General features: G+C 39.0%; 1 pseudogene; it reads left to right on the top strand.

Moving 5' to 3' along the window:
- Window positions 1-2,156: 2,156 nt before the first annotated feature.
- On the top strand, window positions 2,157-11,755 carry LOC100961644 (annotated as a pseudogene).
- Window positions 11,756-12,259: the final 504 nt, after the last annotated feature.

Here is a 12,259-nt window from a genome sequence, read left to right as displayed (position 1 = left end):
CCTGAGATGGGATCACTCGTTTTCTTCTTGCTAATACGTTTAAGTTCTCTATGGATTCTGGTTATTAAACCTTTGTCGGAGACATAACCTGTGAAAATCTTCTCCCATTCTGAGGGCTGTCTGCTTGCCTTACTTACTGTGTTCTTGGCTGTGCAGAAGCTCTTTAGTTTGATCAGTCCCAATAGCTTAATTATTTTCTATTTTGTTTAATTTATGGTTCTTGTGAGTGTACAAACAACTAGGTTACGATATTTGCATTTGTTAGTAGTTGTGTCTTGCACCCAAGAGGTGTACCAGGATTGGCCCATTTTGAAAAGAGGAATAGCTTTCTAAATTTCTGGTTGGTAGAGACACCATATCCCTGAATTTAGAAACAGGTAGAGTGAAGTAGACACTATCTTCTTACTCCTTTTCAGTCAGTCTCTGTTTCGTGAAGCAAAGTTGAAGTGGTTTGCACAGAAAAGTTCCACATGACTTAAAGCAAGTACGATTTCTCTCCGGTTTGAGCATTGAAATGTCTGTCAATCTTAGTTTTTGGTCTTGATGTGAAAATTTTTTTCCCTTTTTTTTTGATGTGGACAAATTTGAACTTGGGTCAACCTTCTAATTGTATCTCCCTTGGAAACTGAAAAAGGTAGAATGCCAACGTTTAATTGGCAATGTTTTTTATAATAAAAATGACTGTAGATGAATTTACATGGTGTAGAAAGTTTGTGAAGAACTATTAAGTTCCTGGTATGGGCCAACACTGGACTCCCCCAAATACCTCTGTGTCTTTTGTGGGAACCTGGAAGCTGTGCCCACAAATATTGGTTCATATATGAGACATGGGACTTCTTTTTTTTTTTTTAATTAAATCATAGCTGTGTACGTTAATGTAATCATGGGGTACAATGTACTGGTTTTATGTCAAAACAATTTGAAATGTTTTCATCAAACTGGCTAACATAGCCTTCACGGCATTTTCTTAGTTATTGTGTTAAGACATTTATATTCTACACCTAGTAAATTTCACATGTACCCTTGTAAGTTGCAGCGTAGGTGTGTAGGTGTGGTCCCACCAATTACTCTCTCTCCACCCATCCTGCCCACTCCCTTCCCCTCCCTTCCCCTTCTTCTTGGGCTATAGTTGGCTTATAGCTTTCATAGTAAGACTGAGTACATTGGATACTTTTTCTTCCATTCTTGAGATACTTTGCTAAGAAGAATATGTTCCAGCTCCATCCATATAAAGATGTGAGAGGTGAAGTTTCCATATTTCTTTAAGGCTGCATAATATTCCGTGGTATACATATACTGCAATTTATTGATTCATTCATGGGTCATTGAGCTTCTTCCATGACTTAGCAAGTATGAATTGGGCTGCAATAAACATTCTGGTACATATATCTTTGTTACAATGTGATATTTGGTATTCTAGTAGAGGAATTGTAGGATTGAATGGCAGGTCTATTTTTAGTTCTCTAAGTATTATCCAGATGCCTTTTTTTTTTTTTTTAGATTTTTTTATTAAATCATAGCTGTGTACATTAATGCAATCATGGGGTACAGTGTGGGGTTTTCATATACATTTTGAAATACTCTCATCAAACTGGTTAACGTAGCCTTCATGTCATTTTCTTAGTTATTGAGTTAAGACATTCATACTCTGCTTTTAGAAAGGTTCACTTGTACCCTTGTAGGATAAACCATAGAAGTGACCCCTCCAATCACCCTCCCTCCACCCATCCACTCCCCCTTCCTTCCCCCTTGTCCCTCCCCATATTCTAAGGCTGTAATTAGGTTATAACATTCCTATGGAAGCTATAAATTAGTTTCAAAATAGGGCTGTGTACTTTGGATACTTTTTCTTCCATTCTTGAGATACTTTGCTAAGAAGAACGTTTTCCTGTTCCAGCCATGTAAACATGAAGGAGGTAACCAAAAGGAATGTATTAGTTTTCATTCCCACCAGTGGTGTAGAACTGTTCCCTTTTCTCCACATCCATGCCAGCATCTCTGGTTTGGGGATTTTGTGATGTGGGCTAATCTTATTGGAGTTAGGTGATATCTCAAAGTTGTTTTGATTTGCATTTCTCTGATGATTAAGGATGAGGAGCATTTTTTCAAGACATGGGGCTTCTAACCCAAATGGTCTCATTTTCTTCCATGTGGCCATGGCTGATGAAGACAAGCTTCTGGACTGGTAGGTTGCTTTGAAGGCTCCTAAGTAAGGTAAATGCCTGATGTTGCCCTGCTGACATGCTATGCTTCCTGACCTTGCATCCTTCTGAGTAAATTTGTTCCAAGTGAGATTGCTTCTGGTCTTGTGAGTCTAATGTCTAGACAGACTCAGGCTGTGCAATAGGAGTATAGCTAACCATTAAAAAAATAGGCTTAGAGATTTCAGAGAAGTTTTAGGTTCATAGAAAAATTGAGAGGAAGGTGCAGGAGATTTCCATATATTTCCAGTCTTCATACATGCATAGTTCTCTACATTATTATTGTCCTCCAGCAGGGGAGAGTACATGGTCCAAGTCATTTTAGGGGTGTCTTGAAGTACCCCCACACCATGGCCTCTTTTTTTCCTATCCCCAGTATCTCAGCTTTCTATTCCCAATCATTGGGGCGTATGTGAGCCCTACGCATATGGAGGCCGGCTTCAGGGAACCAGGGGTGCTGCTCTGGCCTCACTTACCCACAGTCACCTGTGCATGCTGCTGCAACATTCCCTTGTGCCATGTTGGAAGTGGTCATGAACAGGACTTCTGGGTGTATAGATAGAAAAACATGTATCTCAAACATGTTGTTTTTGAGTTTTGTGTATTTTAATTTATGAATAATATATTCTTAAGGTCCCCAAGTCTCATGAGACTTCCAGAGGTGGTCCCTAGTACAAATTATGCAAAAATTCTTGATTTAGCCTTTTAGTGTATGTTAGTCTCAATATTCTTGAGTTTCCCATACTATGTATATGTCTCCAGACTCACGGAAGGTTTGTACAGAGGAGCAGGGACGTCGGGAGGCAGAGATGTGAGAATCCAGTGTCTGACTTCTGGGCTCTGACTTCATCTTCTTTCTTCCTTCTGTAACTTCCTATGTCTATGTTGGTGATTCTCAAATTTCTTGGTTTCATGACCTCTTTATACTCTTAAAAATTCTATTTATTAATATTTCTCATATTAGAAATTAAAACAAATTAAACATTTATTCATTAATTACAATAAATGTTATATGAATATTTTATGAAATATAACCTTTATTTTTCAGTATAAAATATAATTAATGGGAAAAGTGGCATTATTTTATGTTTTTGCATTTCCTTTTGGTGTCTAAGTAATAGAAACTCATATGTGCTTTTGCAGTCAATTTATTGCAGTTTCACACATCATGTAGCCCTTGGAAAACTTTGCTCTATACTCAAGAGAGAATGAGAGTGAAAAAAGCAGGTAATGTTTTGGTGGACTGTATTATGGAAACAGTTTTGACCTTATACACTCTGAGAGGATCTTGAGGTTCCTCTGGGGGTGTCTGGACCACACTCTGAAAACTGCTATTCTGTGTTGTTTGTAGCAAGTTTCAGGGCCTGACTATTTTATTCAAAAGGAGTGCATTCTCTCTGCACTATTTTAAGTCCTCCCAGGGCTGCAGACTGGTACCAATCTGTGGCCTGTTGGGAACCAGGCAGCACAGAAGAAGGTGCACAAATGGCAAGTGAAGCTTCATCTGTATTTACAGCAGCTCCCCGTCACTCGCATCACCGCCTGAGCTCCAACTCCTGTCTCATCATCAGTGAGATGAGAGCGAACCCTACTATAAACTGTGCATGCTAGGGACCTAGGTTGTGGCTCCTATGAGAGTCTAATGCCTGATGATCAGAGGTGGAGCTGAGCCTGTGGTGCTAGTGCTGGGACTGCCTAACTAGATGGGAAAACAAGCTCAGGGTTATACTGATTCTGCTTTATGGTGAGTTGTGTAGTTATTTCATTATATATTACAGTGTAATAATAATTGAGATAAAGTACACAATGAATGTAATGGTCATGTGCTTGAATCATCTTGAAACCATTTCCCCCACCTTCACCTTTCCATTTTCCACATGGAAAAATTGTCTTCCATGAAATCAGACCCTGATGATAAAAAGGTGGAGGAAAACTGCCTAAGCTTGTCCTCATGTTCTGGGAGTAATCCAGTTTAGAAAATATTAAGCCTGCCTCAGGGCCTGAAGCACAGTGGTCACAGTACTGGCCACATGTACTGAGGCTGGAGAGTTTGAGCCCAGCCTGTGCCAGCTAAACAACAGTGACAACTGCAACAAGAAAACAGCTGGGCGTTGAGGCAGGTGCTTGTAGTCCCAGCTACTTGGGAGGCTGAGGCAAGAGAGTCACATAAGTCTGAGAGTTTGAGGTTGCTGTGAGCTGTGATGCTATAGCACTCTACCAAGGGTGAGATGGTGAGACTCTGTCTCTAAGAAAAAAAAAAAAAAAAAGAGAAAAGAAAAGAAAATATTAAGCCTGGCTTTCAATACTTGCTTCAAAATCCTATTTTGATTCCCAGAAGCTGAATATTAATTTTTCCTTTAATTTGCATTATTGCTGTCATACACTTAAATGTTCTCAAGGTGCATAAGTACTCCTGGCAGAATATGGGAAGATTTATCACAAAGAAATGTAAAAAAGTGGAAAGCAGAAAAATGAAAATTTTATTATTTAATTATAGTAAAGAACTTTAATTTGTTTTTCTTGCTTTATTTCAGGCTTGCTTATCTGGGATCCCCTGGAGCTCTCACTCCTTTTTTATTTTAAAATAATCTCAAGTTTATAGAAAAGTTGCAAGTATAGTACAGTACCTTACTTTAAAACAACTATTTGATTGGTTCTTCCCCTAATAGGTTTGTGTATATTTCCTACAAAAAAGGACATTGTTCTACATAACTACAAAATAACCATGAAAATCAGGAAATTCACAATGATACATTACTTCCATTTCATCTCCAGACCCCAATCAGCTTTGCCAATTTTCTCAAAAATAACATTCCATGACTTGGCAGTTATGAATTGAGCTGCAGTAAACATTCTGGTGCAAATGTCTTTGTGGTAAAGTGATTTTTGTTCTTCTGGGTAGATACCTAGTAATGAGATTGCAGGATCAAATGGAAGGTCAACTTTTAGTTCTTTGAAGATTCTCCATACTTCTTTCCATAAAGGTTGTATTAGTTTGCAATCTCACCAGTGGGGTAGAAGTGTTCCCTTCATTCCACATCCATGCCAGCTTCTGCAGCTTTGAGACTTTGTGATGTGGGCTGTATTTACTGGGGTTAGGTGACATCTCAGGGTGGTTTTGATTTGTATTTCTCTAATGATTAGGGATTATAAGCATTTTCCAAATGTTTGTTAGCCCTTAATCGATCTTTCTTTGAGAAGAATCTGTTTGTGTCTCTTGCCCAGTAGATGGGATTGTTTGTACTCTGTGCGGCTTCTCTACTGCTCCTGACCTCTTAATTGGCCCCTGGAGTCTTCCACCACCTCCCTAATCCCCCGAAGCGATGCCTCCTGGGCAGGGCATCCCAGCCACAGGTGGCTGGAGTCCTTTCTCTCCTATCTCACCTCCAGTGGCTGCAAAGGAGATGTCTCTAGATTAAGGTGACCAGATGTCCAGCTTTTGGCGGGACAGTCCCAATTTTTAACAATTTTTCCTGCGTCCTGTGTCATTTTTAAAAAGTCCCTATTTTTGGGAAGAATGCCCGACAAGCTAGGGAACACGAGAGAACAGGAAGGGAATATAGAGTTTTTGGGTGCCATGTGGCTGTTTCACTAGGATATGAGTTTTATATTATTTTTGTTAATTTTATAATGTTAAAATTTAATAATAACAAGTAATTGTTGAGAACTGATTATCGAGAACTGCTTATCAAAGTTTGCATTGTTGTCAGGCCCAGTCAATGGTGTCCCGCTTTGCCAATGTTAAAATCTGGTCACATACTCTAGATTGCCATCTTGTTCCACCTCCTCCCTTTCCCTCCATCTTCAAAGCACATCTCTCCAGTCTGTGCTTGCATCATCACCCTGTCCTCTCCTCTGACTCCTCATCCCCACTAATCCAAAATATTCCCCCTTTCTGGAATTTTTAACTTAGGCATATCTGCAGAGTCTTTTGTTGTGTAGGGTAACATTTGTAGGTTCCAGGAATTAGGATGTAGACATATTTGGGGGCCATTATCCAGCTTGTTTAACCTGTCAAGACTCTTCCAGTGTCTGCCACAACTTCAGAGAACCACTGTACCTGAGATCACATCCTTTCTGGAAAGCTTGCATCCAATGACTGAGCGAAGCAAAGGTATGAAGGCCTGGACACTTGGGCCCAGCTCAGTACACTTCAGTGGGTGGCCCTTACTCCAGAGCTTCCTGCCATGTTGGCTGAGGCTTTGTTGGGCCTGTATCTATACTTCCATTTCTCTCTCTGGCCTATCCTGCTTTCTCCTCTTTTCTTTCATAGGAGTTGATCCCTAATTTTATACATCAAACTCTGCATCCTCATCTGCTCCTAGAGAACCCAAACTGCTGACAGTATGGTTTAGTTACCTGCCAGGCACCAGGTGTAGGCTAAAAAGGAGTTGATAAGATGGCCTTTTAGAACTGAATCATTCTTTATCTACCAAACAATAAGGAAGCCAAACTGCTCCTGGAAAAAGGTGGTGTTTTATTATAAGCTTTTACCCTTAGTGAACTGGGAGGATAAATTAGTAGAGGAGAATGCACTTGGGTAAAAAGTGTTAGACACCTGAGGCTTACAGAGGAAAGAGTGGGTATGTACAGGTAACAAGATTGGATGGTTATTTGTTTTGTAAATATGATGTTTTTGGAGCATAGCCATGCCCCATTCATTGATGTATTGTCTGTGGCTGCTTTTGTTCTATAATGGCAGAGTTGAGTTGTTGCCACAGAGACTGCATGGCTCACAAAGCCAAAAATATTTACTATCTTGCCTTTTATAGAAAAAATTTGTCAACTTCTGGCTGAATGCTGAAATGGTAGTCCCTATTAATATCTCCGTTTAATTTACCTGACCCTTTGAAAATCCACTGGATCTTGGAGAATGACTGTAGACTAACAGAAACTCAGCTAAATACTACCCCTGATTTTTTCATGGTGCCTGATGAGTAATCTTTGCTAGAGCAGATTGATTTGGTCTCATGTATGTGATATGTGGCCATTGATGTGTTATTTTCTGATTCAATTGGGTAAGAGAATAAGGAACAGTTCATCTTCATATGGGATGGACAATAATTTCATTTATAGGTTTGTTCCAGGGGTATTTTAACTCTCATATCTTCTGTCATAATATAGGGTGAAGATATCTGTACTATGTTGACATTTGGCACTACCTGATTAATTATAATACTTTGATGACATGTTGATTCAGTTGGCTTTCCAAGAGATGGCTAGTACAGTACAGGTATTGGTAAGACATGTGCTCTAGAGTATGGGAGATAATGTCTATAAAGATTTAAGTGTTTGCCACATCTACAAATATTTTATAGGTTTGTTGAGCAGGGGTATGCTTGTATATCTCCTTCAAAGTTAATGACAAATTACTGCATTTTGTACTTCCTATAAATAAAAAGAATCACAACACTTTGTGGACCTCTCAAGCTGTGGAGGAAGCATAATTCTGTGCTACAGATACTTCTCCAGCCCATATACTGGGTGACATAAAAAGCTGCCAACTTTAAATTGGATCCAGAGTAGGAAAGAGCTCAGCAACATGTCTAGGCTGTGGTGCAAGCAGCTCTGCTGCGTGGGTCATAAAATTTGGCAGAATCTATGATATTCAGTGTGTTAGTGCGAAGACAAGAAACTGTGTGGAGTTTGTGACAAATTCCAGTGGGCACATCATACTGTTCGCCCCTTAGACTGTGGAGTAAGGCCTTGCAATTTCAGTGGGGAATTATATGCCTTTTTATGTGCTGGTAAAAAATGATGCCTAGGCATGGAGCATCAAGTGACTGGGTATACAGAAATTCTTACCATTAGCTGGCCGTGTCAGACATACCGAATAATAAGGTCAGACAGGCCCGGGAAAACTACATCGCAAGATGGAGGGGCTGCACCAACAAGTGTCATGAGTAGGTATCAGGGACCCTCATGGCACCTATCTCACTGTTTTATCAGCATGCCGCTCTCAGCTCATGCCTGTGGTTCTATGGAGGATCCTGCCTGAAGGATAAAGGAAAAACTCAGCCTTTATGGTTTATGAATGGACCAATTCAGTATGTAAATGAAGGTCAAAAGTAGCCTAACTTAAAAGTTGCCTCAAAAGACAGAGGATTCCGGGAACTATGGTCTACTATATCTTTTGCACAAATCCGTTTCCTCCTAGTCTCACTAGCACATTTTTCCCCTCTTAACCTTAGCTCTTTCCTCATTATATTTTAAAACCATTAACCTTTCAAATAACTTTATGGAATCCACTTACTTGCCTCTTTTAAGAATTATCACCCATAACTTTGTCAAGTTTCCTCCATTTTAGAGAGCGGACCTTATTCAACTTGTAGATTAGTTACCTTTTTGACCAGAGAACTATACATCATTGCCATAGCTCGTGACCCTGACAATGTAATTTGTTTCTTGAGATCTGGAGTAGTTTCTAGTTTCATAAGACTTCACTGGGTTTTATCTCTGTGGTGATTAAAGAAATAATATTAAACTCAAATCTAGAAATCCTTATTGAATGTGATAGTCTGTTAGGAAAAAGAACATTGTTTAGGGTGTTTTTTGGTGGTAAAAGGAAATACTTTTGGCAAGATGAAGTAGGTTGGAATTTTCTGGTCATACTTTTATTTATAACAAGATAAATGCAGGGAGAAGGAAAGGAGATGACTTACGCATACAAAGAAACTGGGCCTTAAACCTAGAAAGGAACCTGGGAGCGTGAGCCTGCTTAGATTCCTGGGGTTTCTACATGGCACTGTGGAGGAAATTCTCACATCTCCTTAAACACGTTTGTGTCTTTTTTATTGTTAATTGTTTTCTGGAATTTTCTTTCAAGCCAGATTTAAAAATTCTTGATATATATCTTGTAAAGCAGATCCGGTTTGATCAGCGGATAATTCAAGCTGATTATTGTTGTTATTCTTATTTTGCTCTACCACGGATCATTTTCTCCCTATAAACGTGCACAGAAAAAGTATGTGCAGGAAGTTTCTCACAAAGATGTTATAGAATTTACTTTAATTCGAGAGTTCACCAGGACTCAGAAGGGCCGAGGGAATTTAACAGGTTTCCACTAGATGGCAAGCATCCTCTTTCAATTTTGCAGTGGCGTAAAGCTAAAAAAATGCTGCTATTTAAAACTTACATCTTTGCATGAGACAGCTGCACTTGTATCAAAAAATGATAAAGGCACTGATTCACAAATTTAGCCAAATTTAGAAACAAGTTATTCAAAATGCAACTGAAAATATATTGTGATGCTTTAAAGTTTTATTTGGAGGATATATTCATTCATTCATTTGACAAATACTAAGTGCCTCATATCTGCTTTTCATACTTTGTTTCATTTACTTCCCCATCAATGAGATTATGTGTTTTTATTAGTCTCATTTTAGAGATTGGAAAACAGGCTTATTTATTAGCCAAAGATGCACCGGCTTAAATCTACACAGTTTGTCTCAGAGCCTATTCTTAGTGTCCAGTATAAATCAGTTATAGTAAAACAATTTAAAGCATTTAGCACAACGTCATGTTTAGAAGTATTATTTATTATTTTTTTCTTTTAGGCATTAGCAGGGTTAAATCTACTGGTGTGCCCTGTAAGAAAGACTATGTATAAAGTGTTGAAAATGATTACAAATCACACTATATTAGAGCAAAGAATGTCTGTACAATGTCAACAACTATCTTAAGCTTGTACAAGATGAAAAGAAATGACATAAAAACTGCAAATGCACTACAGAGAAAAACAAAGAGGTAGACAGAGATAGATAATGAGAGAGACATCCATGTGAAAAACGGATGAGAAGGCCATGTGTAAGAAATTGTAATTTAGGTAACAGAAACTATTTCTCTGTGAGTGGGTGAGTTCTTGCTGTGGAAAGAATTGTATACAAATACAAAAACAATAAAATGGAAACTTAAAGACAAGAATATAAGACAACAGAATGAAATAAAAAGGCAAGTGCAAGGTCAAGGAAACAGATGTAAAGCAGCATTTTAAAATCCAATAAATAGGCCAGGCATGGTGGCTCTTGCCTGGATTCTTAGCACTTTGGGAGGCTGAGGTGGGAAAATTGCTTGAGCTCAGGAGTTTAAGACCAGCTTGAGCAAGAGTGAGACCCAGTCTCACTAAAAACAAAAGTAGAAAAAAATTAGCCAGGCAGTGTGGCTGACACTTGTAGGCCCAGCTACTTGGGAGGCTGAGGCAAGAGGATCTCTTGAGATCAAGAGTTTGAGGGTGATGTGAGTTATGATGATGCCATGGTGCTCTACCCTGGACAACAGAATGAGGCTGTCTCAAAAAAAAAAAAAAAAGCAAAACTAATAAAAACAATAAAAAATAAGGAGCAGAATACCCAGTTAAATTCATAGTTAAATTCACACTAACTAATGAGATAGAAGCAAGGCATAAGATTGCAGTGAATGTGAAGATGCAAATGAAAGCAGTCAGGAAGAGGCAGGTAGACGTGGATGATTGAAAAACAATCGGCATCTCCAAAGTAGACAATAGATGGTGTGAAAAAGTATTCAGAGATCTAATAATTGAAAATTTTTTTAAGTAAGAAAGTATACACATCTAATAGGAAAAATTGATATCAAATTATCAACATTGAAAAATGCCCTATTTGTTATTGAACTTCACAGTTTTAAGAACAAAATAGAATTCTTTTTTTTTTTTTTTTGAGACAGAGCCTCAAGCTGTCCCCCTGGGTAGAGTGCTGTGGCATCACAGCTCACAGCAACCTCCAACTCCTGGGCTCAAGAAAGTCTCCTGCTTCAGCCTCCCAAGTAGCTGGGACCACAGCCGCCTGCCACAACACCTGGCTATTTTTTGGTTGCAGCTGTCATTGTTGTTTGGTGGGCCTGGGCTAGATTTGAACCCGCCACCTTAGGTGTATGTGGCTTGCGCCTTAGCCACTTGAGCCAGAGATGCCAAGCCACAAAATAGAATCCTTTAGACATAAAGCAAAACAAGCAAGTTACTTAAAAAGGGGAAAATTCATTTCAGTTTGGAGGAGGCTAAGGTACAACTTTCTTCAGTCATCCCAAATTTGGGTTCATCTAACACCTGCCGCCTCCACCACGCTGACCAAGTTTGACCCCAGTGAGATAAAATTGTGTACCTGAGGTGCACTGGTAAAGTCAGTGCCACATCTGCCCTGGCCCCCAAGATGGGCCCTTTGGGTTTGTTTCCAAAAACAATTGGTGATGACATCGCTAAGGCAACCAGTGATGGAAGGGTCTGAGGATTACAGTGAAACTGACTATCCAGAACAGACAGGCCCAAATTGAAGTGGTACCTTCTGCCTCTGCCCTCATCATCAAACCCCTCAAGGAACCACCGAGAGACAGAAAGAAACAGAAAAACATTAAACACAATGGAAATATCACTTTCCATGAGATTGTCAACATTGCCAGACAGATACAGCACCAATCTTAAGCCAGAGAACTTCCTGGAACCATTAAAGAGATCCTGGGGACTGCCTAGTAGGTGGGCTGCAATGTCTCATGACATCATAAATGACATCAGCAGTGGTGCTGTGGAATGCCCAGCTAGTTAAAAAGTACAACAGAAAATGTTTCAATAAAGGATCATTGACATTCCCCCACCCAAAAGGGGAAAATTCATTCTGTTTGCATCAGACTTTTTATAGAAACATTTAGTCCTGAAATAAATAAGAGATTCCTACCACATTCTTAGACAAAATATTATCTTCATTCACCCTTGGTATCATTCAAATATAAAGGATTTAGGGAATACATATTTAAACATTCTTCTTAAATAAAAAAGAAGAAACCCCTAAGCTATCATCAAATGGAGTCCAGCTAATCAAGAAATTAATTAAAAAAATAGAGAACCAAAAATAGAGACACACATCTAGTGAGAGTAGCAGTTAAGTGCTTGGCAGTGGACTGGGTGCTGGGGTTAAAAACACAAGTAAGGAATTTCTGTCCTCATGAAACTTATCAGTCAATTAGAGTACAATGTATTAATGTACTGCATTGTAGATTAGGGGAAAAGGTAATTGTACATAGGGTAACTGAAACCCTAGACTTGGAAGATG

Source organism: Otolemur garnettii, unplaced genomic scaffold (genome assembly GCF_000181295.1).
Source record: "Otolemur garnettii isolate 467f Iridium unplaced genomic scaffold, OtoGar3 scaffold00054, whole genome shotgun sequence".
In the NCBI taxonomy this organism is placed as follows: Eukaryota; Metazoa; Chordata; class Mammalia; order Primates; family Galagidae; genus Otolemur; species Otolemur garnettii.
Note: the sequence above shows the minus strand (reverse complement) of the source record. Positions and strands in the feature narration are given on the sequence as shown.